Below are 27,800 nucleotides of genomic sequence, written 5' to 3'. Positions count from 1 at the left end.
ATGTTTTCCTAGAAAATGTTTTCTTGGAAAACAAGTAGATTTGACTTATTTTTCATGTTTCATTGGTGAGTAGTGAGTAGAAAATATTTTTAGGAAATTTTTTTGATGTTTGATTTATGAATGAAAAATGTTTTTGAGAAATATCTTTTATTTTTACTAGATTAGAAAATAATTTTTAAAATTGAAAATATTTTTTAAAAACAAACTTAATTTTTTTTGGGGTGGGGGGCTTGGGGGGTGATAGGGGGGCTGGCGAGGCGGGGAGGAGGGGTCGAGGTGAAAAAATAAAAATTTGAAGTTGAAAATATTTTTTAAAAACAAACTTAAAATTTTTTTTGGGGGTGGGGGGCTGGTAGGGGGGTGGAGGGAGGGTCGAGGGTAGGGGTGAAAAATGAATTTTTGAAGTTGAAAATATTTTTTAAAAACAAACTTAAATTTTGTGTTGGGGGCTGGTAGGGTGGGGGGAGGGTCAAGGGTAGGGAGTGGGGTGGGGTAAAATAATAAAAAATTAAAATTAGAAATATCTTTTAAAAATAACTTTTAATATTTTTTTTTGAGGGGGAGTGGTGGTGGTAGGGGGCTGTGCGTAGGGGTGAGGGTGGGGTTAAAAAATTGAAGTTAAAAGAATTTTTTAAAAACAAGCTTTAAATTATTATTTTTGAGGGGGGTTGGGGGGCTGGTTTGAGGATAGGGACAAAATAAATTGCTTTTTAAAAAAAAAATTGTAATTTGAAGTTGGGAGAGAGTTTTGGAAAATGTTTTCCTTAAGTTTTGAAGAGAAGTCATTTACCTTAAATTTGAGAAAAATGAGTTGATTTGGAAAATATTTTCCAAAACATTTAGCCTAACCAAACATGAGAAAATTGGAAAACATTTTCCGCTTCATCCCAAACACACCCACACACCCTAAGTGGGATAATAGTGACATCAAAAAAACGAATCACGCCTTCTTCGTTATAGTATTAAGTCTAATATGGAATTACAGAGCGTAAGTGGCAAGTTGTTGATCGTTGTAGTTTGCCTTAGGCTCAAATGTCAAAACCAAAAAAAATCAAAATCGAATGTAAAAATCCAATCTAATCCGAGTGTATTTGGATTGTTATTTCTTCAATCTAAAAATAAAAAAAATATATCAAAATTTTCATATCCAATTCAAATGGCCCAAATGCCCACCCTTAGTTACATAGTAAGCGACAACTAAATATTAACAAGCGATCCAAAAACTAGCTATCCGGGCCAACTTTTACGTTGATCAAAGTTCAACTTCGAATACAGATGGACTTTTATTGATTCTTCAGCTAGCCCAATATTACTAGCACAACGATACATCTGTAATCAGTAAAAAGTTTTGGCCCAATACTTATCTTTTTTATCAACTCTTTAATTTAAGAGTAAATTTTGGGTTTAACAAACATAAAAATCATATTTGTATGTTATAACTATAATTTGTATATTTCGGTATACATATACATAAAAAAATTGGGCAAATTATAGAAATCACATACTTTTAAGGCAAAATTACAATTTATCCCTTAAAAGTTTATAATTATAGAAATCCCTCAAACGGATACAATAATATAAGCGCTGATACATTAATCTGATACGCGAGATACATTAATCGTTAAGTAAAATACATTACATTTTATACATGATACACTAATCTAATGTACATTTTATACATGATACACCAATTTGATGCACAAGATACACTATTCTGATGCGCGAGATACATTAATTTGATGCGCAAAAATGAGAGATTTTGGAGATTTGTAAAACTTATTGGGGATAATGTTGATAAGTAAACTAAAAGGTGGATTTCTGTAATTTTTCCAAAAAAATATGTATTTGGGTCTATTTGTATATTTCGGTATACAAATGGGTCCTGCATTTGTATATTTCTGTATACAAATGGGTCCTGCATTTGTATATTTCGGTATACAAATGGGATGGCAAAAAACATGAAATGTTTGCTGCGAATTACAAATAAAAGAAACTATGACTATAACATTTAATTTGAATTAATAGTTTGCTATTTCATACAATTTTATTTTCCATTTGATTTGTGTAAGACAACAAGATTAAAGAGCGTTTTGATACATTTACATATCTTCAACTTAAGACCACAAGATTAAAAGATCTTCATTTCTTTCTTAAACTCCGTACAAGTCATAACCAGACAAACAAATTAAAGCAAAGGAAGTATATAATTAGTGACGACAAGTGGGGAGGTTCGAACTGAATTTGCACAGGTCAAAACGAGCAGACTTGTCCAAAAGTTATTTTGACTGAAATGAACTAAAAAGTGAATCGAACTCAACTCATCCTATTCTTATTAGTTTTAATTGTTTTTTTTCTAATTTTTAATACCTAATGAAATTATTATTATTTATTTATTATAAGTTTACAACTATATATAACATGTCAAATTTTAAGAATGTTTTTTTTAGAAAAAAATTAACAAAATTTCTCATGCATCTACTTTGATTAGATATCAACTTGAATTTTATTGAGATAAACAAATAAATGAACAGATCAATAATCAGTCCATGATCGAAAGTGTCTTCAATACCAAATCCACCAATTCTTTTCTCCTAAAGAATTTAAAATTATTGGTGGTTGCAGCGTCTTGTTAGTGTGGACGTTAAAGAAAACAAATAAACCAAAAGCATAGCTTATCTAATTCTCTTATCCTATATCTAATTATAATTAATTATTACTCCCTACCATTCAAAATGAGTGAATTTTTAGGGCGTGACACATCTACTTAAAAAGATTAATTAATTACATTAAATAAATAATCGTAATTAAAGTTATTGCTACGAATTGTGATAAAGTGATAAATACTTTTCATTTTTTATCAAATATTTCGAATTAAAGTTCTATTGGATACATAGTAGTCTTTATAAGGGAGCATTTTACTTCTAATGTAAAATTTTCATATAAAATGAATTTAATCGACTCCCAATCCAAGTGAAAAACTTAAAAATAAAACTTTAACTCAAGTGATCAATATTCAATAGCTAAGCTACATATATTAACAAAGCATGAGTCTTCATATTCCTTGAATGAGTTAGAATGAAAAAAAATGATTATAAAGATAAAAGAATTCTCTCTGATTAGACTAACTAACTAATTATATTATCTTTAAACATGGAGTCTAATATAGGAAGAAAACATCTCAATCTGATTAATTAGTAAGTAGTATCAAATTAAGGTCCAAATGATTGAAAATTTGACAGGTACAACAAACACATATATATCCGACTTGTATGAAGTTCTTCTTTAAAGATAAAAACGATTCTTATTAAAGATGATTTCATTCTCAAAATTCGAATCAGAATATCTGAATGTCAATAATTCAACCATTTTATTCAAATATTGATAGGATGTGAACGGTATTTTGAATATGATGATATATGAATAACTAATATATTTGAGTCTATGTACAAATTGGAAGCAAAAATATCATAAATATGACTTTTTTATTTATCTCCATCGGACATTTTGTAATAGATTGATGAGCTTGACCAACAAACGATATTACGTTCTACTTTCTGTTTTGATCCTGATCAAGAATGAGCTTCCCTATGATCTATTTCTTATCCGTCTTATTAATAAGTTTTAACTTTTAATGATTGACCTAAAAGTTACTCAAATGAAAATATTTTTATTTAAAACGTCTATGTAACTCGTTAATTATTCATATCATTTCTGCTAGACTAATATGAAGACCTTCATTTTTGCTAAATTTTGAATTTGGCCACTTACCCACCCCTACTTTTATATTTCTTTTTATGAGATACCGATCGCTCCACCCAAGTTAGGTTTCATGAGAAACCGATCACTCCATCCAAGTTAGGATGAATGGTATATATTAGAATGTATATTTATATGTATACACCTTTAGGGATTATATATTTATATTTTATATTATACTACATAGATCCATTTTCTTAGGGTGGCTGTAAATCTTATCAAAATTTGATTTCAATATTTGTTTCAGAGAATCTGTTTCCCTTTGTTCAATGTAGTAAGTATTTGTTAATTATTGTCATAATCACTCATGAGTCATTATCTATTTTGTATTCATCCACCCTTTGCTAATATTTTAATTAATGGATTACATTAAATTAACCTGTCATTTCTTAATTAGGATGTTTAGACGACTTTTTAATTTTGAATGACAAGGCATAATTAATTGCTTTTATTCTACTCTATCCTTAAGCAGCACCAACAAAATTCCCCAGTACCAAATTTGATTTTTAATTTATGCCACTGCAACACAATTGGAATACACCAAAAAAAAAAAGGTATTAATCTTTAATTAGTTGCGTGAATATCAGTATAACTTTGAATTTAATATCTCTTAAACTTTTAAATATTCATAAAGAGAAACGTTATTTTTTTCAAAGTCGAAGTGATCAAGAGGTGGTCTTCCTTAGAATCAACTTGAAATATCGTAGTGTTGCTCCAAGTTCTTGGCAATCAAATATGTACATGAGTTTTACATTATTCTAGGTTCGAGATTTCCTCTACTAACAGCCTTTTAGTCACAAACACTATTTAGAAAAGAAGAATCACAAGAATATACAAATTTATACTCACAATCTTAATAAATAAAATTACTTTTTTTTTGTTCTAATACTCTACATAGATCGAAAGAGGGAGAAAGACTAAATAAAAACCAAGTTTTTGGCAAAGGATTTTAACCAAATCACCTAAAAGTTTTGCTTTTGTAGTTTTGCATTAATTGAAACCTCAACTAATTTCATGAAACATTTGCTACCTTCTACCAACAAGTATCGAGTGACTCAATCCTTTAAAGCTTTACCAAATAAAAAGAAATCACTCAATATTTTTGCTTTTGTTAGAAATTGAACCACGACTACCAAAGCTTGAACCGATAAAAAGAAATTACATAACTTTTAGCCTCTATTGGAAATGAATATGAAACCTCATGGTTCTCAACCCACTTTATTGATCACTAGGTCACATCCTAAAATACTCAATTATATATTAACTTAAAAGTTGCTATAATAAAAATAACTTGTAAATTTTATATTTTGAATTCGTGTGACACGCGAAATAAAATTCTGTTTCATATGGACGGCGCCAACAAAGATAAATAAAACAAAATTATTTTTATTGACAAATCAATTACTATAATTAAACATTACTGTCAATCAAATACGAAACGATATAAATATTAGCAAATTAATTAAAATTGAAGTGACTATCAATTTGATAGGCACTTCACCATTCACTTTTTTATTGACTCTTTTTCCACACACAAATAAATAAAAAAATCATTTTCTCTTGTTTTTTTTATAAAAAAATTATATTGGTTTCATTATCATAGTGGACCACTCACCGTCCTTCACTTCATCTTTAGATGGACGGAGTTTTTTTTTTTTGAAAAAATTGCAACCAAGTATATTATATCATCTCACAAGATGTGTATTGTTTGTCATTTATCAAAATTTATATGAGATAAATTTTGCGACATTCATTCTAATTCAATGAGTTATCGTGACCTTCATATCCGTAAGGCGGAGAATTTATCAATGTCTTTGTTGTGCTATCGATAAATTCTGGAGATGAATACATAATTGTAAGGCATTATCTTTATATGTTATACCTGTGTGGAGGAGAGTTTTTACAAAATTTCACTTAATAAATTATTGTTGTTGTTGACGCATACATTTATATACATTAATGTTGTTATTAAATCATAATTACTTACTCCCTTTTTCCTTAATTACATAGTAAATTTATCATTTTACCCCTATTAATTATGAAGTGGATGAAAAGTTCTGCATTTTTCAAAGTAATTAGTCATTTAATTGAGGGTATAATAGGTATAAAAAAAATTGTCGTTTCTTGATTTGTCAAAATGGACAAGTAATTAGGGACAACTATAAAAGGAAAAATAGACAAGTAATTAGGAACATAGGAGTAATAAACAACTTGACTTTATGTATGATTTATTATATTATAAATATAAAGTGCGGAGAGTTTCTATGTTTTTGTAACAAAAAGAGAAAACCAATTTTCACATTGAAATAGATTTAATTTATTTATTTTTCCATTCCAATTCCGTTAAATTCTAGACTTCTCGATATTGTTGAAAATTGACTATATATTCAACAATTTAATCACTGATTAAAAATAAGCATAATTTTCACGTGGGGTCTACTTTTAATTTTCACATGTTACATGTTTAGTCACTTTACATACTTCACTGATTAATTTACTCTTTTTCTTCCAACTTCTTTTCACACTTAAAGCAAAAAGGTAGTGTTTTCTGTTATCCATTTTACCAAATTAGTGCCCAATTATTGAGTAAAATAATTTGAAATAAAAACATCAAAACTGAAAGTTCAAATATTTTAATTTTTAATCTTAATATACTAGGTATAAAAATCTAATATATTGACTTTTTATAAGCGAAAAACCACCAACAAAATAAAAGAAGAAAGTATATTGCTTTAACTTGTGTATATCTCGAAGAAAGTGTACCACTTTAACTTGTGTATGTCTCGATCTTTAGTAATTCACCAAACAAGTTATATTGGACATGCATAAATCTCAATTTACCTCATATATTTGTCTTTTGGCTACGTTATTATCGAGTTCGAAAGTCTGAGTACATGTGAACTTTATACATCAAGCCTTATTATATTAAAAATTTGTCATAGTAGTGTTTTCACATGAAAAATTAGAAAATTCCCCACTATTTTAGCAAGAATTTGTTGCTCACCACCATATTTTCAGTAATCTAATAATTCGAGGAAATAAATAGAAAAATTATATTTTATAACACAATTTTTTTATTAATTTACGATAAAAAAAACCTCTATTTTTTTTAGTAGTGTCCGAAAATGAGTCAAAAATCTATAAGAATAGATTAGAATGATGATTCATGGAGATGTGTCACTTACAAGAAAGTGGTATCTCAATGGATCAGAATACAATAAATAATAGTAATGTTACTATATCTATATATCACATAATATAGCAAAAATTTCATGCCCCCTCAATGAAATTGCTTTGCAAGTTGACCAGTTGCTCATATAATCCTTTTTGCTTGCTATAAAAATCTTATCACGCAAGTAGAGTTTTTAATTATAAATATTACGCTTGGAGATGAAAATTACATGTGAATGGGGCTATTACCTTTAATTATAATTTACAAGGAAATACATATACGTAGCACTTTCATTCGTTAAACTATTCCGTATTCAAAATATACTGATTCGATTAATTTAAATTTGTATTAAATAAACATATTAAAAATATAAACACTTAAAGCTTATATGGAGTAAAGACTTTTTGAGAATAATCGATATTTAGAAACTTATTAAAAAGTATCCACTTTTGATGCGTAACCTTAAGACAATATTATGAATTTCAAACTTAAACAAGTGAAAAGAAATACGGTCATGGATCAAAATTCATATAATTTTCATGAATTTCAAACTTATAAAAAATATATGAAATATCATGACAATTCCTAGCTTTCGTCCATGATGGAATTTCTAGTTTTCCTTTTTTAAGTTTGAAATTCATAATATTATCAATGATTCCAAATATTGAATAGTATGTAGCTATGTAGTATTTTTTAATTAGAAATATTAAGAGATACATTTTCAAAATTTAACGGTAAAACACTCATTTTTCAGAGGTAAAAAGTATTCGGGGCGTGAACACAATATCTTTAATTGAGAACAAAGAGATCACAATCAATATTATAATGACTAATGATCCAATTAGGTCCTAATAATAATTTGTAACCAAATCCACGTTCTCTACCAAACCAAATTAAGCATTAATGAAATCGTTTGGGCAAGCACCGTCTCCTTTAAATGGACGACAACAAAGATATGTAATTACGTAAAACAAAAACCATTCTTATTTAGTAATTAATTAATTAAGTAATCCACTTTATGCATTGTCAAGAAAACACAAAAATGATCTATCTCCTTTATTCCATTCGTCCATTTTTAGTTATTTATATTCGACTTGACACACATTTTAACAAACAAACAATAAAAGGAAAAAGATAATCTACTCTGTTATTCCAGTTGAGAAATGAATTAGCTATTGATTTTTTAAACTGGACAAGTATTTTTAATATGTTGAAAAAATAAAGATGAACTAACCAGTCGATTGGTGGGGAACAAGTTATCGTAGGAAAACTAATTTCGGGATAAGTTATTCTATCAAGTATATGGATAACCGATAACTTATCTCATCACTATGACAAAAATGGTGAGATAACTAATTCAATTACTATCTAATACCTCCAAACAAACACGGGCCTATATTTTACCTTAGAATTATACTTTATACGTCACACTGAACGGGAGCTAAGAGAATAACAAAACCAAAATTATTGGGAAATGAAATTAAGATTCAAATGATTGGCAATTTGACGGACAATGCAACCCCATATAAAAGCAAGAACAACTAAGCAATCAATTATTTAATTTGAACACTAGAGAGCCTACTCCAATTTATGGGTACAAAGAAAAAAAAAATCAAAAACACGTCTTCCATTGACTTTTTTGTTATATATATTTAGGAAAAATATTATTGCTAATATTATTTGATTTATGACCATAATGGTTAATACAAATCGGTTCATATATAGCATGATACTCAATAATCTCAACTTGGATCATATGATTGTAACAATTTAAAAGGGCATACATATATCAAAATTGTATCACCTTTTTTGGTTTAATTATTTGATATTCAGAATCTATTGACTCAATTAATTCAAATTCGCACGGGATAACTTATGAATAAGAAGGTAAAACACGTAAAATCTGTATAAACTAACCAATCACTTTTAAAAATAATATTGGTCAATTATTTGTTCAGTTATTAATTAACTTGCGCAAGAGATGTGTCACATTAAAAAAATATCATTTATTTTGGTTCGAGGAGAGTAATTAGTCTTCTAAAACTAGTCAAAGTTAACTCGATAAGTAATTAAGGAATGGTTGTGAACAAGGACCAAGGGATTATGAACAAAAAGACTAATCAACTTCAACTTAATTGATCAAAATTCAACTTTCGAAGAATCCAGGAAGGACGATAATAATTTTCAAAAAGAGAATTACGTATTGACTTTTAAATTAACTAATTAATCGGTTAATTAATCAACATATATAAACATCATTTTCACGTGTTGTTGTGTATATTCATTGAAGTTTAATCTTTAAATTACTACAACTATTTCACACCATACAATTTTGTTGCTTTACTTACTTTCCAAGTGCTAATTGAATTGACGGGTTTAACATATATAAGCAAATTGTTTTCTTTTATCTAAGTTTGAAAACAAACTTAGATAAAAAAAAACAATTAGTACTTGAATAACTTAAACTATTTCTTGAGTTTGAGCTCTGGGTATGGAGAAAATCCTATTGGGGGCGCCACCTCTGAATGTGCCCTCCAGTGTGCTATCCGAATTTAGTCGGGGTTTCAATGTGGGTTCCGCTGTGGAAAACCAAAAAAAAAATTTAAACTATTTCTCTAGTTAAGGACACTACATTTTAAAATTTGAACGCGTAAGTTATGAATTAAGAGTGTTTTAAAAAAAATATTGTAGGTACGTCAGACTCATGTTATAGTGCAACGTTCGAGAGCCTAAATAGCAAGTTATCTTTTTGGACTCTCTCTTAAAAAAGTAAGTTAATATTATGTGGATTGAAAATTCACATATATATCAAATATTAAACTTATACACTTGATCTTAACCAAAAGTTCGAGAAAGGTATATGTATTCATGTCGTTCTAATATATATTCAGATCGAAATATTAAGTTTCTATCAATTACGTAAACACGCAAATGATATTTGACAATGATTAAGAATTAGTGAGAGTTAGACATGAGCTGTAAAGATTAATTGTACTTAGAATTTATTCCAACTTTTTATTGAGTCTAACATAAACCAATCATTTTTTTATGAAGGCTTGTCAACTTTTTAAAATTTGATTCCAAGATATTAAAATACCTTTTTTTATAGCCACTATTTTTTAATTAATTTATAATAACCAAGAAAAATCTTGCACCTTGCTTTCTCTTTCTATCTTAGTCATAAGATTGCGATACAACAAAAGTGCATTATATTATTGGACTATATGTTAACATCAAGGGATAAGTACTAAAAATAATTACTTTAATCTAGTCAAAAAATAACACACAAAAATAATTAAAAGCCAACTTGTAAAGTCAAGTCTAATGAGTTGCCTTTTGAGAAAAGTACCTAGCTAGTATCAAATCAATTCTATAAAAAGTGACGTGCCCTACAAAAATATTTTACTATCAAAATCAATTTTCAGAATATTTTTACAAATGAAAAGAAATTTTTTTAGGACTTCTAGAGTTACAAATGATTAATTAGTTCTTAAAAAAAAGAACATTAATGAAAAACAGCCTATTTTACTTCATTATAAGAGTTCACGAGTTTACGCTACAAATGAAATAAGGATTAAAGGAATAACTATTTGTAATTTGAGTTCGCGATTATATGTTATATAGTTACAGGCGAATTTACTATTATTATTCAAGAGGAGCTAATATACACATTTTTATTGAAAAACTATGATCTTCATGTATTTAATTTTTTTTCTTAGTAAAAATTTTGACACGTGATATTTCTTTTAAACAATGTAGCTTAGCTTTTCCCAATATTTTGTCCCTATTGTCATGATAATGGATTAATGATCAGTACTGTATAACTAAGTCCTTCCTTAATATTTGTATAGTTCTAATCAACTATGAAGTGACCCCTAAGTACTAAATTATTCTAGAATTAATATCCAAATTGTTATCAATTTGACATATATATATAAGCAAGAACAACTAAGCAAGCATTGTTTAAGCACTCTAGAAGAGCCTACTCTAATGTATTACTAATAAATAATCTATTCTAGAAAAAACATGTAATGTTTATATGTTAAATTTCCTCATTTTTTCATGTATTTACTATTTTCATTAATAATTTTTTTTGGCTTTGCCCATAAACACGATATTTAAAAATTTTTAACATTGAGTTATTAATAAGTCACAAATATGATACATCTAGCATCTTTATATTGCACAAGAAAGAAAATTACGACTATATATAGTCTATAGGCCATTAGGCAATCTAACAAGAAAAAAAATCTTCTAATCTACTCACTTTCATTTAGGGTGCACTCAACACGTAGAGGAATATTTTTAATTTTTTTAATTATTTGATGGATTAAAATTTTAGAAAAACCTTTTTTTTCTTTCTAAAAATGATTTATCTCTTAATGAAAAAAAAATCGACAAATGTCATTTATGTTGATTGTGTACATACTTCAATTTTTTCATATTTAGTTCAGAAAAATTTAATTTGAAGAATATTTTCTCTAAAAAAACAATTTGAGATCCTTCAACACACCTTGTCTTTGCTCCACCCTGAATATATATATAAATTACTTATGGATCGAATATAAGGAATCAAAATAAATTTAAAAATCACTTATATTCGCGGAATATATTTTCATTCATACCTAACATACCCTTAATTTCATTTACTTTTCTTGTATTTGTTTAAAAAATACTTGTCCTCTAACTTGTTTCTCATGTTTATCCAAACCTAGAAGATAAGAAAACTTACTTATCTTGTTCAAGATTTTTCTTTGAACTTATTGCTAACACTAACAATATTGTAGCACCACAAAAATTATTTTGGTGCAAACAATAACCACAAAAATAGAACTCTAAAGTATATATTAGAATTTTGTCCAACAAGTGTTGATATTCCTATGGTTATTATTGTGAATGGACCCACAAGGCACCACAAAATTTTACTTTGTTCTTATTTGATGACTCATTAATAACCAAACACTATAATTTCTCATTATTTAATTTCTGGAATCTCCTGACTATGCACCCACCCTTCTCCTATTTATTTATACATTTTAAAAAAAATATATTTTATATTTGAAATTTATTTATAAATTAAATTTAAATTCATGTCAAATAAATATATTAAAGTAATCAAATAATTTATCAGCTGAGGTGATAATTCTAGAATAAATATGTAGTATATATAAGTAATTCTATCAAATATGAAAAAAGAGACTAAAATGATTCAGATATGTGCAATACATATGTATCTATGTATGAGAAATTGGTTATAGTAGACTTAAGGATTGGAAGAAGTATGAGTGTGAAGATCGATTATTAGGATAAAAGGTCAGTAAGTTATCAAACGTATAACTCTTCCATATCGAAAGTATTGATAATTATCCTTTTTACTTGTTATTATTATCTCTTCTTTTTCTTTCTTTAAATCGAAAATCTATCGAAAACAATTTCATCGCTTTAATCCCAAATTTTTAAAGTAAATTTTAGGTTTAGCAAGCATAAAAATCATATTAGTGCTCTATAACTACAATTTTGTTATTTACACTTCATAAAAATCGCAGGCAGCTTTGATTTGTATTAAATCGCTGACAACTGATTTGTACAAATCGCAACAATTTATATAAATCGAGCGTCTGTGTCTATGAAAATTGTGTTCGTATATGTATATGTTCTTTGTGCTTGTATATCTGCATAAAATTTGAATTCGTATACAATTGAATCGAGTTAAAATAGTTATATTTGTATATCAACTATCTCTCTCGCTTTATACAAACACAAATTATACATTGTTTTTTGTATAATTTGTGTTTGTATAAAGCGAGAAAAGAGAAAGACAAAAGAGAACTAGACATGTGAAGATTTGTATTGTATAATTATAAGTGTATAAGACGAAAATGTATGTATTTGTATTTGTATATACAGTTTTCTCTCGCTTTATACTAATACAAACACAATTTATACATTTGTGTTTGTATAAAGTGAAAGAGGCGAGGGAGAGTGACGAGCAAGATTTCTGAAGAGAGAAGTGAATGACAAGGTGTTTGCTATAAATTAGAATTAAATGAAACTATGATTATAACATTTAATTTGAATTAACAGTTTGTTATTTTATATAATTTCCCACATTTTTTTCTTTCTAAAGTTTATGTACTTTGTGACGTGTCACAACATTTTCTATTCCTTATCCAATACATTTCCTCCACGTCATTCTCAACAACCCCAAATAAAATTATTTTATTACCCCTTTAGCCTTTCTCTCCACCATTATATACCCCTTGTTCTACCCTTTTACAAACCCCTCAATTTCTTGTTTTCTTCACAATTTTATTTTTTTTCCTAACCAAGCAGTTACTTAATTATCTTCATTTCTTCTTCTTCTTCTTCCTCTCATTGGGTCAAAAACCCTAAAAATGGAGTTCCCTGAGATCAACATGATCAGCGGTTTTGAAGCAGGGGTGAAATGTCTACAAAACCCATCTCTGGTTTCTCGATTCTTTTCACTTTCTCCCATTGAAAAAGTACCCCAAGTTTACAGTTTCTGGAAATGGGGTGCTTTGATTCTCGCCATTTTAGCTACTTTCAGCAGCTTAATAAGAAAAATCAAGCTATTATTCATTTACGTTCGTAGAATTAAACCTTCTGCTGAACCCCTTCTTCAATATCTAGGCGAAGACTTCGATATTTCCGATGACGACGATGAAGATGATAAATGTTCGTCGGCGGCGGCACCGTCTTCGGATGATGAGGATCTATTAGATCAACAAATTGATGAGGATTTTACTGTTGCGGGGTCGTGTTTTTATTTCAGGGAAAAAGGGCAAAATAGGAATTTGAGATTCCGGCGGCGGAGAAATAGCTTCGAGAGGTTTCCATGGACGGAATTTTCCGCCGGGAAGAATGTTGTGAAGCTATGGGATAGTTTAGCTTTAGGTTTAGATTATGAATACGAAGATTTATCGAAAAGTGTAGTTTCGTTATGGGATTTGAACCAGGAAGAGAAAATAGGAAATTTATTTACTGGGTCTTCTGAGGTACCGTCGGTGGCAATGGCGTCGCCGTCTGTGGTTTTGTCATCGGAAGTGAAAAAACGACCGGAACGGTGTTGTTTTAGCTGCGTATGATACGAGGATGAAAAGTAATTCTCCGGCGATATGTGCTGACTGGGGTAAAGGATCAGGGAAGGTCGTCGGAGTTAATGGTTCCGGCGTCGGAAAAGTTTACGTCAGAAATGAAGCAGCCGGGAAGTTGACGGTCGGTGATTTGAGAAACGTGAAGACGCCGTTACAGTAAATTGACGGTGACACGTGGTGGGACGCAGACGCCGTTATTGTCGAGGAGAAATTTGACGGTTCAAAAAATTAAGAAAACGCGGCGAGGACTTGTGTTTTTCTAGAAAGGGTAAAATCGTCAATGAACACATGTCTGTTGTATCTCTCTGTATATAATTAATTATTTTCGACAATTATTGAAAATGATGATAAATTAATGTTTGGTCAAGCTTTATTATTATTTTTCTACATTTAAATTGTTTCCGTCTCTTTATCAAAATATTTTAAATCTGATTCTCTTCGTAAATTATTGTTGATTTGTTTGTTGAGTTATTTTTTTTTTAGTTTCTTAGCTGGTGATTCTACGAAATTCATTTGATTTATATATAAGTGGTCCTTTTGTCATAATTAAATATTTGTTAGACAGCTCAGCTAGTTTAAGTGAGGTACCAAATTTAATCCCAATTATATGGCATGGGTTAAAGTTTAAACAAATCACATGGTTACTAAGAAATGTTAAGTAAAATTATGTTTGTCTTGACTTTCGATTTTGAGCTAACTGATTTTTTTTTTGAGAAAATGTTAGATTAAAGTAGTTATTGTAGTCATTAAATGACAATTTAATATTTTGTATGTAAGGTTGAATAATATATAAACAAATAAATAGACATAGATCTAATATTGTTTGAAAGGATAATGATAATTACTATGAACAAAATCTAAACATTGAAGAAATGAGTTTGACATAATTTAGTAACTTTCATTAATCAGAATACACAATTGATGAAGAGAAATAAGAATGATTACATTAGCAATGACCATTCTTTTTGTGCTTATATTAGGATTCGTCTAAATTTAAAATTATCTATTGCATATCTATTTTGGAGCATCAATTTCAATTAAAAAAATGTATCTGATTTAGAAAGAAGAAAATTCGAATCATCCTACTACAATTCACGCGGATAGTAATAGCCACTTGAATAGAGTATTATCAATCTTTTTCAGAATTGCTTGTACAAATCAAACTGTGCGATAACAACAATTCCAAGTTACCACTAAAGATTGTGATGGAGTGGTGAATATTCATTCATCTCTAACCAGAGGTCTTGAGTTCGTGTTTCCTTAGATACCAAGTAACTTTTATTAAGTAAAATTTTTTGATATGAATTCAGATATCATGCGAACAAAAAAAACAATTCCAAGTAATCACAAAAATCATGTTAAGTAGGTGCATTGTTCTTCATAAATGAATCAAACACTTTTAGCTGTCATCCATAATAATACAACAATAACATCAACCACACAATTCATTTGTCTTAACTCATCACAATAAATACGATGATGACAACAAAAAATGAGGCATCAAGTAGACAATTTCATCATTGGGCCTTATTTTGGTTGAAAAAAAGTACACTTTTGTTAAAGTAGTTTGCATGTTGGATTTGTTAGGATTTTGCCCTGATTTTCTTACCTTATTTAAAGTTTATTTTTTTCCTTAAAGAAAAGTCAAAGTATTACTATAAATGCTTGAACTTTTTCTGAAAGGAAAATATAATTTATTCCATATTTGGTTTATTCTTTCCTTAGAGGAAATGTTTGGAAATCTATAAATTGAGGATCCCTATTCTCATAGCATAACACAATAATATCCACAATGTAGACATTTAAAGAGTTTAGTTTATGGGGAGATTTATTCTCTCAACAGTTATAATATTTTTCTTTTAAATTAGTTTTCATATTAATAATACGGAAAAGGGTCTAAAATACCCTCGAAGTATTGAAAATGGTACACAACTATCCCTCATCCACCTATTGGCTCCCAAATACCCTCCCCATCCACCTATTGGCTCACAAAGACCCTCCCCATCCACCTTTGGGTCCAATTTTAGCCACTTCATTAACAGAGCACCATTTAAAATAATTAAATAATCATTTTAATTGTGTGGCGCTCAACCATTGGTTGCAATTTAATTATTCTATATAATTTTAAACCCACCCATTAACCACCCATTTTTTAACTAAACCCGCCCCAATACAAAAAGAACCCTAAACCTTCGTTCCCAAATTTACACTCCATCTTCCAAACTGAATCACTCTCAGATGACACATCTTCTTATTCCATCATAGACATAAATGAACGACCCAATTGAATCTTATCACTAGCCATTCCCCAAAAATTTCAATTAGCATTATCAGAAAAAGATACCAAATTATAGTTGCAATGTTAACTTAATTTTCCCTTATGTATCAATGAAAGTATTAAATTATTTTTTATAATAAAAAAGTCCTTCAACTTTGTTCAAGTAGTATCGTATAAATATTTTATTTTAATTATTTTTTCTGGTAACTTTATGTGATATTTAAACAAATTTGAGTGATCTTATGTATCAATGTGGATTACTGTGCAATAATTTACACATCAAACAATTCTACGCAGCACCAATTTGTTTTGAAGTCTTAATAATAATTAGTCGTTGCTAAGTTTAACTATCTTCAAGACCACGGCAATAATTTGCATCAAAATTCCATTTAATCGACGACCACGTAATTCAAAAGCTAAATTTGAATATAATATATGGTGATCATTTATGGAGAAAAAATTGACAGTGAGATTATTGGTTAATTACCTACTTTAGTGTTTAATTCAACTTATAATGATATTAGTCAATCTGATCAATAAGTAACGTAAGTGAAATGGAGTGTAAATTCGGGAACGAAGATTTTAGGGTTCTTTTTTATTAGTTGGGTTCTTTTTGTATTGGGACGGGCGGGTTTAATAAGTATTGGGGCGGGTTTGTTAAAAATGGGTGGGTTTAAAATTATATTTTATAATTAAATTGCAACCAATAGTTGAGCGCCACGTAATTAAAAGGATTATTTAATTATTTTAAATGGTGCTCCGTTAATGAAGTGACTAAAATTGGACCCAAAGATGGATAGGGAGGGTATTTGTGAGCCAATAGGTGGATGAGGAGGGTATTTGGGAGCCAATAAGTGGATGAGGGGTAGTTATGTACCATTTTCAATACTTCGAGGGTATTTTAGGCCCTTTTCCGTTAATAGTATTATGTTTTAGTATCGCTTTATTTGTCATCTAATTTATCACCGTCTTGATTGCAATTGTAAACTTCCGTATGACGCATAATCACCTTCATAACCCAACAAGATTATTGTTGATTTTCTTATAAATTTGATATGAATGCGTAATTTAATAATATAAGTAGTACGAACAAAATATTATTTCATTTAACAGACAAGCTTAACTTGAACACATTTAATAGTATTCTCATATTCTACTATAGCTCCGCCCCTATGTGCATAGAACACTTTATCTACTTAATAGCCTATTTTTATGTGCATCTAAACTTAATCGAATTTCAAATACCGAATAACTAAAAAGAAAGAAGAAATAGAAGAAAGATGGAGGAAATGATAAGGATTAAAATTCCAAGAAAAGTTTAAATAAATCTATGTTCATGAAATTCTATTTTATCAAAGAAAAATCAAAAGATATAAGGGATTATTTGCACCAAATGACCTTTTCCTAAATCTTGTTTTAAAATTCAGTTTCCATTCATATAATGGCCTAAAATTCTGCCTTGGAATTTAGTTGGATGAATTTTTATTCTCATAGAAAATTTAACCCAATGAACTAAAAAATAATTGAACAAAATTAGTGGCCTCAAAAGGGTCATTTGTGCAATTGTGCTACATAATAAAAGAAAGAATTGATGAAGTAAATGTCTAAAGTGCAAATGCTGAATTAGAGGAGTAATGGGCCTGGCCCATTATCTGTTAACTTACTTTCTGAAGAAGACCATATTAATATTGGGCTGATAGGTGTCCAGTCCCAGCTTGGGCTGGGCACCGATCAGCCAACTGTTCTTTTTTAGGAATGGAAAGAAAGAACGAATGATCGTAGATCACTGATTCAAATTCACGAAAAAGATTATATGTAAATGCATCGTTAGATTATGGGTTCTCTGAGTAGACGGAATGGAGAATGAATGGCATAGAATAGTCTGGAAGAATCGTACGATAAGGAAAGTAGACTTAGCCCAATGATGTTAACAATTGTAATATGTTAACAATTATCTAGCCCAAAACTTAAGCCCATGAACAAAAATAAACTGTTAAGTTGAAAGAAATGGCCACTTCTTGTTGGTGCTAATTAAAATGTAACGAACCATTAAAAAAAGTAAATCTCTACATTTTATATGTAGCGTCCTAATCTTTTTAACTACTAATACAAAATTTTAATTTGTTCACACACACAAAAACTAAATTACACGTGGCCCCATCACGACAATCCATAGATCTTTCGGTCAAATTAAGTTTCACAAGGTCCATTACCACGATGAACAATCAATTTTGGAGAGTGTGCGCAAGCATGCATGAACCAAGTGTCATGCAATTATTTTGTTATGTCCGTGTTACTCAGATCGTAAAAAGTGCAACCGCCTTCATCTTGAACCCGTCAAAATTGCATTATTTTTGAAGAATTTGACATAAATCCAGTATGTTTTTAGAGAATCTGAGTTATTGTAGATCATAATTATGACCACCAGCCCTGTATTTACTGCCTTACTGGTCATGTACTAAATTATTTCTGTAATATAAATATAGTTGCTTGAATTATAAGGAATGACAACTACTACATATAACGTGTTGATTAATTAAATTTATGCTTTCTAGCTAGTAAATAAGAATTGAGTCACATAATAGGGACACATTAAAGGTAAAAATATTTTTATCTTATTAATATATCTGGGGAAAGGAACATTACCCTGTTGCACAAACATTAAAAAATGTTGAGCATGCATAAAACCCAACAAAAATATATACTTTCTGATCATTGTGATTTGTGCCTATAAACTGTCATATATGACAGTCAAAATTAAGAACATTTTTATTGTAGTATGGTGTGTAAAATATTCAGAGATGGATCAGAATTTAACAGGTTTATCGTTCCTTTAAGATAACTTTATTTTTCTCTGAGTAGTGGATAGAAACTTATTTTCTTGAATTGCTCAATGAGCTTTTCAAAATAAACATGGTATATAAAAAAAAAAATTATATTTGATTTTGCTCAACCTAAAGTTATATGTTTGATAATCTCCGATAATTTTTGCGCAAAAGCATATAAAAATTATTGATTTCTGATGAATCGTGGATACATATTTGTAGTACTGGCATGGGGTTGTGTAGGATCATGCGCAAATGGAAGCATAAACGCACGCCAACTGACCAAAACCCACTTCTTTATGCACTCCCTTCTTAATTCATTGGATCGGGAAATACTCCTTTGTCCCTAATTACTTGTTCATATATTTTTTTTAGTTGTTACTAATTACTTGTTCATTTTGACAAATCAATAAAGGATAAATTTTTTTACCTATTATACCCTCAATTAATTATCCATTTTGACAAATCAATAGTAATATATAAGTTTTTATTTTATTTGATATATGTATGATACTTATGTTGAAGTCCGATCAATTCTTTCAGTATTAAGGGGCTGTTTGGCCATGCGATATGGTATCATGATATGGTATTATGATATGGAATCATGAGATGAATTTGAAGGTTTGTTTGGACATGCGATATGAAATTTTTGTGTTGTATATTTTCTCATAAACATAAAAATCACATAAGTTGTAAAACTATTAAAATAGCCCCAATTGTTTATTCAATCTTATCAAATAAACAAAAAATTATAAAATCGCATAATAAATTATTACAAAGTTAATTGTTCTCTACTTAAGTAATTGTTTCATCTAACTTTAATTTAATAAAAAAAAAATGAACATAAATTATAGTGTACTAGTCTTTAATATAATCCTCCCACATAGTACGGACAATTTCCTCACGTTGAACTTGCATTTCTCGATCATGTGACCAAGAAGACGAACCAACATTGTTACTTTGAGCCATTTGTTGGTCAATATCCTCCGCAACTATATCTTCATATTCATAGATCATATATATTTCATCACTACTTTGGTATTCTCGCAAATAATTATGTAACACTGCACAAGTTATGACAATTTTCACTTGTGTATCAATACATAATGGTTCATGCCTTGTTTCAGTATTCTAAATCTATTTTTCCAAGCTCCAAAAGTCCGTTCAATCACATTGCGCAGAGATGAATGCCTATAATTAAATAGTTCTTTGGCATTTTGAGGCTCTCTTTCACTTCCTCGGTAATCTTGCAAATGATAGTGTAGTCCCTTGTATGGAGCTAAAAATCCTTTTGTGTTTCGGAAACCAGCATCAACAACATAAAAATAGTGCTTCGAAGACAATGCAAAGTCATAAGATAAATATTATCTCTTTAAACAAAGTTGATAGGAAATATGTAACTAAATACTAATAACTTACACATAAAATATAAATGTTCACTTATTAAGGCCATAAAATAAATTTATTAATGTGATTGAAGTTTTACCTTAAACCAAGGCCAAAATCGAGTATTATGTCGAATTTTGGAATGTACACCAGTCATATTTTTTGGTTGTATAAATGTTGGTGCCATCTTTCTAATTGCCTCGGCAACTATTTTAACATGCCGGTTAATTATTTCAAGTGAATGTTGAAAAGTTTCACAATCGTGAGGTGTGAGTTAAAGTGACTATATGTTGGTGAGAATAATAAATTTTATGTCGGTGAGAATAATAAATTTTAAAAAGTAATGATGTGATTATAAATTTTATTTATAAAAATGTGGGGTTGTTTTTAACAAAATATAAACTCATGGATCAATTATTGTATTAAAATATCTCAAATCATGATATGTAATCACCATTTAATTACATATCAAAGTTTTTGGAGAATATGGTATCACCTATCATGATATGGAATCAGCGTAAAATCGCATGTCCAAACGCTGATTGCATCTCACGATACCATATCGTGATATGCAGGGGTGGAGCTATGACATGGTGAGGGTGGTCAGATGAACAACCTTCGTCGGAAATTTTTTACGAGTATATATACTAAATATCGAGTGTTTTGGATATATACTAACTGTTGAACAACCTTGACACAATAAAGGTTTGACAGCCCAGCGGTTAAGGCTATGCAAAGATGCCTCAGCGTTTCGGGTTCGAGCCCAAGTGTTGGCGTTTTCTTTAATTTTTTTCATTATTCCGTTTGTTCTCTTAGAAAAGGCAAAATTCAGCCTGGGTTCGATCCCAGGCATGAACATTTTGTTTATTTAATATGTCAAGCCAATCTTATAATTTGACTAGCAAGATTTATTTTTTTACTTGTCCTAAAATATGAATATCCTTGATGAAAATCTTGGCTCCGCCACTGGTGATATGGTATCGCATGGCCAAACGCCTACTAATAAGAGTCAATAAAATCCACATATAGCACATTGTTAAACCTAATACATCTATGTATTGCAGAAGTTCCATAGTGCTCGTTATCAAGTATTTTTGGATGAAAGGAGTAAAATATTATTTTTTGTTATAATAAAACATCTTATTTTAAATTAAACCAACATGTCTAAGTTCAGCCGCTGCAAATAATTGAAGCTGCAGTTTGGAAGGCATGCGATGCTATTTTAGTCTAAATTTAATTTATAGTTAGAGTATTTTTTTAAACTATATATTAGGACATATTAAGGGGTTTAATATTATTAATCATTAATTAGCTATATAAGGGTTACATTGCATACCACCATTGTTTGCCTTAGCATGTAATTTGATGATCTCAAACAAATTAATTAACACTAGCTAGCTCAACTAATTATGCATTGTGACATCATAATCATTTGATATGTTGTAAATAATTATGAGAGTATGTCGACTAGTGGGGTTTACAGAAAAATACTCATACATTTTAGGCGATAATAAGTTCTTACGAAAACACACATCAATTTTAGATGAATCACACATCAGAAGACAAAAAAATAAAAGATTTTATATCAGACATATTCAATATGATTGTCCAAAAAAGCTTGCTCCTTTAATTAATTCCTTTAAAACTTCTTATATAGTCATTTAGGTAACATGTGATAAAAGAAAAATAAGGTTCAAACTAAAGCCACTTTTGTGTAAATAAAGACCATAAGTTATAAGCTAGATATGTTCACCAAAACCATAATTTATATAAATAGTTTTTGATATTATTTTCAAAGAGTTGAACCAACAAAAATACATTTTAATTAATTTCAATTAAAACCTTGTTAGGAGGGTTGTTACTTTGTTATATTGTCGTTTTCTATCGTGAAAAAATACATTTTGATTGTTAGTTAAATTTTAGTGAATTATATAGTTGAAATCTATTGTGAAATAACGACGAAAAGTTTTATTTCAATGAGATTTAGGTGATCAGAATCTTGCCTTAATATTTTTAGGTGATTGCAATGTTGTCTTACTATTTTCTTCTCATTTTATTTGATGATAACTTTAAATCATCCAAATTTTAAAAATACTACATTACATGACAACGAAAAAAGATACAATTATCACAAACATTTTATTCATTAAGACAATACAGCACAGCACAGTACAATCTTCATGTTCGGTAATACAACTTGTCTTTCCCAAATATCGGTTGCCGGAATCTTGCTGTTTCCCGGCGACATCGTCGGCGGTAAGCTTCCATAGCCTCTACTCGTTGGATCTTACACATCTGTTTCCCCGTTAGATACCTCGATAGCAAGGCTTTGATTAAGGGATTTGACCCGTCGATGATAAATGGTAGTTTCCGGCGATTATTGATATCGGAGATATCTATAAACCGGAAATCGGAACTAGAAAACTCTGGATCGGGAAGTTCGCCGAGTAAATGGTGATAACCGCCACGCCGTTCACCTTCAGAGCGTGTAAACACTTGAATCTTATCGGAATCGTTAAAACACTTGGCGCTGTCGATTGTTAGTTTCGATTTGCCAGTAGCAGTAGGCCCCATTATAATAACAAGACCCGTTTTCTGTTTGTGAGAGTGGCGATGTAGAGAGAGAAATAAATACAGGTGAATTCCCAAAATTAGAGGAATATTGGGCCTGGGCTTGGGCTTGAACCAACCTATTAATGAAGATGTAACATAAGAGCCCAATAATGATGTGAGGCCAAGAAATGTTGGACAATATGTGCATGCGTTTAAGATTAACTTACACAAATTTCACTAGTTATCATTTTGGTGTTTTCAGATACATGTATCTTGAAATACATTGCACATGTATCAAGGATACACAACAAATCTCGTCCGCAACTCTATTATGTATCTAACATGTGAATTGTACTAGAAATATACAAATACATAACGAATCTCGCTTGCCTCCCTCCTCATATCGTTCACCTCTCTTGCTGTTTTAGTGTAGAAGGTAGCAAAAATATATGTATCTAAGGGGTCGTTTGGTTGAGTGTATAAGAATAATGCTAAATAGAGTGTATTAGTAATGGTTGCATTAGCAATGCATGTATTAGTTATGCTTGCATTAATTATACATAGATTATTTTAATGCATTGTTTGATTTGATGCATTAAAAATACAAAGATACCCTTGACCTTTATGGTGGAAAAGATGTAAAAAAGGTGTAATTTGGGTCTTTTATCATATTAATGCATGCATTAAAACCATTGCATTGTTACTAGAAATAGAGTGTATAATTAATACAAATATTAATTATACATAGATTAAAAAAAAAGGTACTAATAATACACAAGACTAATACATGCATTATTTCATAATACATATACATCTTGGTTAACTAATTTTGTCAGCTCATGGTATCTAGTCTAAGTAAGAAAATGAGTCATATAGAAGGGAAAAGGTTCCTTTTTTTATAATTTTAATACTATCAATATTATGTGGCATGGGAAAGACACAAATATATAAATACTGAGCATGAATAGAACACAACAAACATACCTTTTTTTGTGCATACTAAAACAGTCATATATGGAAGTCATATATATGATTTCGTATTGCGATATGAAATTACATATTTAAATGCCTTTTAGTTTGTAACTTTTGTGGGTGAATAGTGTGTAAGTATATATGATCAGTGTTAAATTAGTTCAAAAAATTTTAGGATTCAATATATTAAAAAATAAACACATGAAAAGTCAGTGAAATTCGATGTTTATACTTAAAGGAATTGTTAGCAGTGGACAGCTTTCGTCAGTAAACAACAAAATCCGTTGTTATTGAAAAATTTATGTTAATTTCAAGCTATTTAGCGATAGTTTAGCAACAAAAGAAAACTCATTCGCAATTTTTAATTTAATTTTCTGTCGAAAGAGGTTTTAATTTCCCTACTTTCAGCGTCATAAAGAATTAGGTAATATACTATTTCAATATTACTCTTATCATTAAGTAACTATATAAAATACAAATCGTTTTAGATTAGATTTTCAAAATATATCAAATAAATTAGTAATATAAATTCCTAATAAATAATTTTTGTAGAATGTCAACTATCAAGTCAATAGGGCCAAATTTTAAAAAAATAAATAAATAAAGGGAATAATTATTAATTTGTAGCATGATTGAAGAGCACTTATTTGTTAGTATATTACAAGTTAAATTATACTAACCATGTAACAAAATATTTGTTTTATGAATATATATAAGTTTAAATTGGAATATGAAATAGTGTTTGAGGGTGGCCGCATGGGTTCTATAGGGATCATACGCTAAAAAAAAACCGCACGCGTACCGACCAAAACCTAAGGCATTGGCAATAGAATACTACTTTTGGGGCCGTGTTCGGATTTCGAGAGTATATATTTATTAGGTATGAGGATAATTCTGAGAGAAGTATCGAAAATAATTTTGAACTTTAATAGGTTTTCGATCTTGTTAAAAGAGTGAAATACACTGCTAATTTTTTTTCGAGTTTAGGAGTGTTTTCAACACATTTTAATTTTTTATTAAGAGTCTTGTGCTCCTACAAGAGTCTGAGATCACTTGTTATATTATGTGGTAGATCCGGATTGCATCTAAGTTTTGTTAGTCAAGTAAAATAATATTTTCAAGACTGTCAATAGTTCGTTAGTAAAATTAATGATTTGCAATGTTTTCAATATTTCTCTCTATAATTATGGTAGTTTAAAAGTAATTTTTGCTAGAGGTTATAATTAATGATTTGTCTTTCACACTTTCTGTTCTTCTTGGATCTCCCACTAATTGTGGTTTCAGTCATCCCTTGAATATAATTGTACATGTCATGAATAAAAATAAATTAGAAATTAAGTAAAAATTATTTATTGATTTTATAAGATAGGCAAGTATTTTTGGACATCCAAAATAATATAGTTATCAACTATTATTGAATGGAGGGAGTATAAGATAAATTCACTAGTATGATGGTTCAAAAAGCTAACTAACTCTAGCTCCTTTAATTCATTGCGATTATCATCATAATTATCCCATGTATTTTGGTATGAAAGTATTAATTTCTTTTCACCTTAGAATGATTTGTGTTATGTGTACACTAAAATTAGAGACCTTTATGTGTTTGGTTAAATCATTACTTGCTCATTATATTATTAATTTCTTTTCACCTTAGAATGATTTGTGTTACGTGTACACTAAAATTAGAGACCTTTATGTGTTTGGTTAAATCATTACTTGTTCATTATATTGTAATGACATGAAATTTACAGATAGCACAATGTTTATGAGTTCTTTCTATATTGCTAATTAACAAAACTCATATTAAATTTGTGGTTACTAAAGTATTTAAATATATATATATATATATATATGACTGCTAAAAGTGTGATTTATGAGGAAATATATACAAGAAGTCAATAACTATATTATTTTTTTAATTTTAAAATAAATTGATTTTTTTTTATAGTTAAAATGTATTAAACTTAAAAAGGATAAAATGTTTAAACAGGTGAAATTACATTAAAAAAAAATATCTGTCAAATTTTCTGACAATTTTTTTTTTGAAAGAAATAGATAAATAAAAAGTCTATGTTTTAATGGAATTGGTGTGATCTCATTGTTACATTTTATTTTTTCATAATCATCCAACGAAGAACGATACAAGTATCACAAACATTTTATTCATTAATATAAAATACAACACAACACGATACATTAGTCAAAACCCTGCAAACAGTGTTAAAGTAGTAAGAGCTGTAAATAAAAATGTTTCACAATCTTCAAGTTCGGTAATACAACTTGTCTTTCCCAAATTTCGATTGCCGGAATCTTGCTGTTTCGCGGCGACATCGTCGGCGGTATGCTTCCATAGCCTCTACTCGTTGGATCTTACACATCTGTTTCTCCGTTAGATACCTCGTGTTTTCCTTGATCTCTTTCACTTCTTCCGGTACACTCAATTCATAATCCTTTGTAAATAATTATGACTGAAGGATTGCATGTATTAACCGTAGATGAATCACACATCAGAATAAGAGTGAAAAATAAAATATTTTATAAGGTATAATATAAACTCAATTGTTTGGATTGACATATGTAATATGCATGATTGTTCAAAAAAACTTGATTAACGCCAGCATTCATTGCGATTATCATCATAATCCCAAGTATTTTGGTATGAAAGTATTATTCCCCTAGAATGATTTGTGTAACGTGTGCACCAAAATTAGAGACCTTTATGTTTTTGGTTAATTCATTACATGAAATTTACAGATAGCATTATGTTTATGAGTTCTTTCTATATTAATAATCAACAAAAGTCATATTAAACCATAGTTGAATCTTAGAAGTGTGGTTTACTTAAAAGTTCATATCTATCTCACTCTCTATATACTTTAATATAGTATAATTTATAGGAAAATATATACACAAATCAATAACACGTACAGTGATTTCTGATTTTATTACGATGTAATCTAAGAAAACTTTGAAAAAATATATAAATAAATTTATTTTTAGCAAACCATCCATTTGACCATATTGGATCCGTATTCGCACAACACATAGTTCTTATATTCATAATTACTTGTCCACTTTTTCTTTTTTAGTTGTCTCTAATTACTTATTTATTTTGACAAATCAAAAAAAAAAAATGTCTTTTTACCTATTATATCCTCAATTAATTACTTAAAAAAATGTAAAACTTTTTGAAAATCTTAAGTTTTTAATGCATCTACTTCATAACTAAGTATACAGAGAGTGAGATACTTTTTGTCCACCCGGTGTTCTGATCGGAAAACTCATTTTTGAGTTCGTCATACATCGTCTCATCGAATAGTTTTCCCTGGTACCGATCCAGATCTGGGTTGAAAAAGAAGTGATGACGAAGCTCCTTTGATTCACACTGAACCGGGTTCCACTTTTCAAAAACGTCGAGATCCGGGTTGTACCAGTTCGATGAAGGAATTAGACCCGCCGACTATTGATGGGAGTTTTGGTCTGCCGGAGACTCTGTCATCATCTGTATACAGAAAATCGCGGAATAAATGGTGAAAAAAGCCACGTCGTTCAGCCACTGAGCTTTTGTTGGTCTCAACGCCAAAACTAATCCTATTTGCGAGGTCGATTGTTAGTTTTGATTTGGCAGGAACAACAGCAGTACGATCCATTTTAACAACAGCATCCTCCATTTTTCGTTTGTGAGGGTGACGATGTAGAGAGAGAAATAAATACAGGTGAGGAATATTGGGCTTGGGCTTGGG

General features: G+C 29.5%; 2 pseudogenes; one reads left to right on the top strand and one right to left on the bottom strand.

The window, feature by feature from the left end:
* Positions 1 to 9,614: 9,614 nt before the first annotated feature.
* On the bottom strand, positions 9,615 to 9,788 carry LOC125807141 (U2 spliceosomal RNA; annotated as a pseudogene).
* Positions 9,789 to 13,254: 3,466 nt separating this feature from the next.
* LOC125806814 (uncharacterized) lies at positions 13,255 to 14,427 on the top strand (annotated as a pseudogene).
* Positions 14,428 to 27,800: the final 13,373 nt, after the last annotated feature.

Source organism: Solanum verrucosum, unplaced genomic scaffold (genome assembly GCF_900185275.1).
Source record: "Solanum verrucosum unplaced genomic scaffold, falcon-dt-bn FXZP01000196.1, whole genome shotgun sequence".
NCBI lineage: Eukaryota > Viridiplantae > Streptophyta > Magnoliopsida > Solanales > Solanaceae > Solanum > Solanum verrucosum.
Note: the sequence above shows the minus strand (reverse complement) of the source record. Positions and strands in the feature narration are given on the sequence as shown.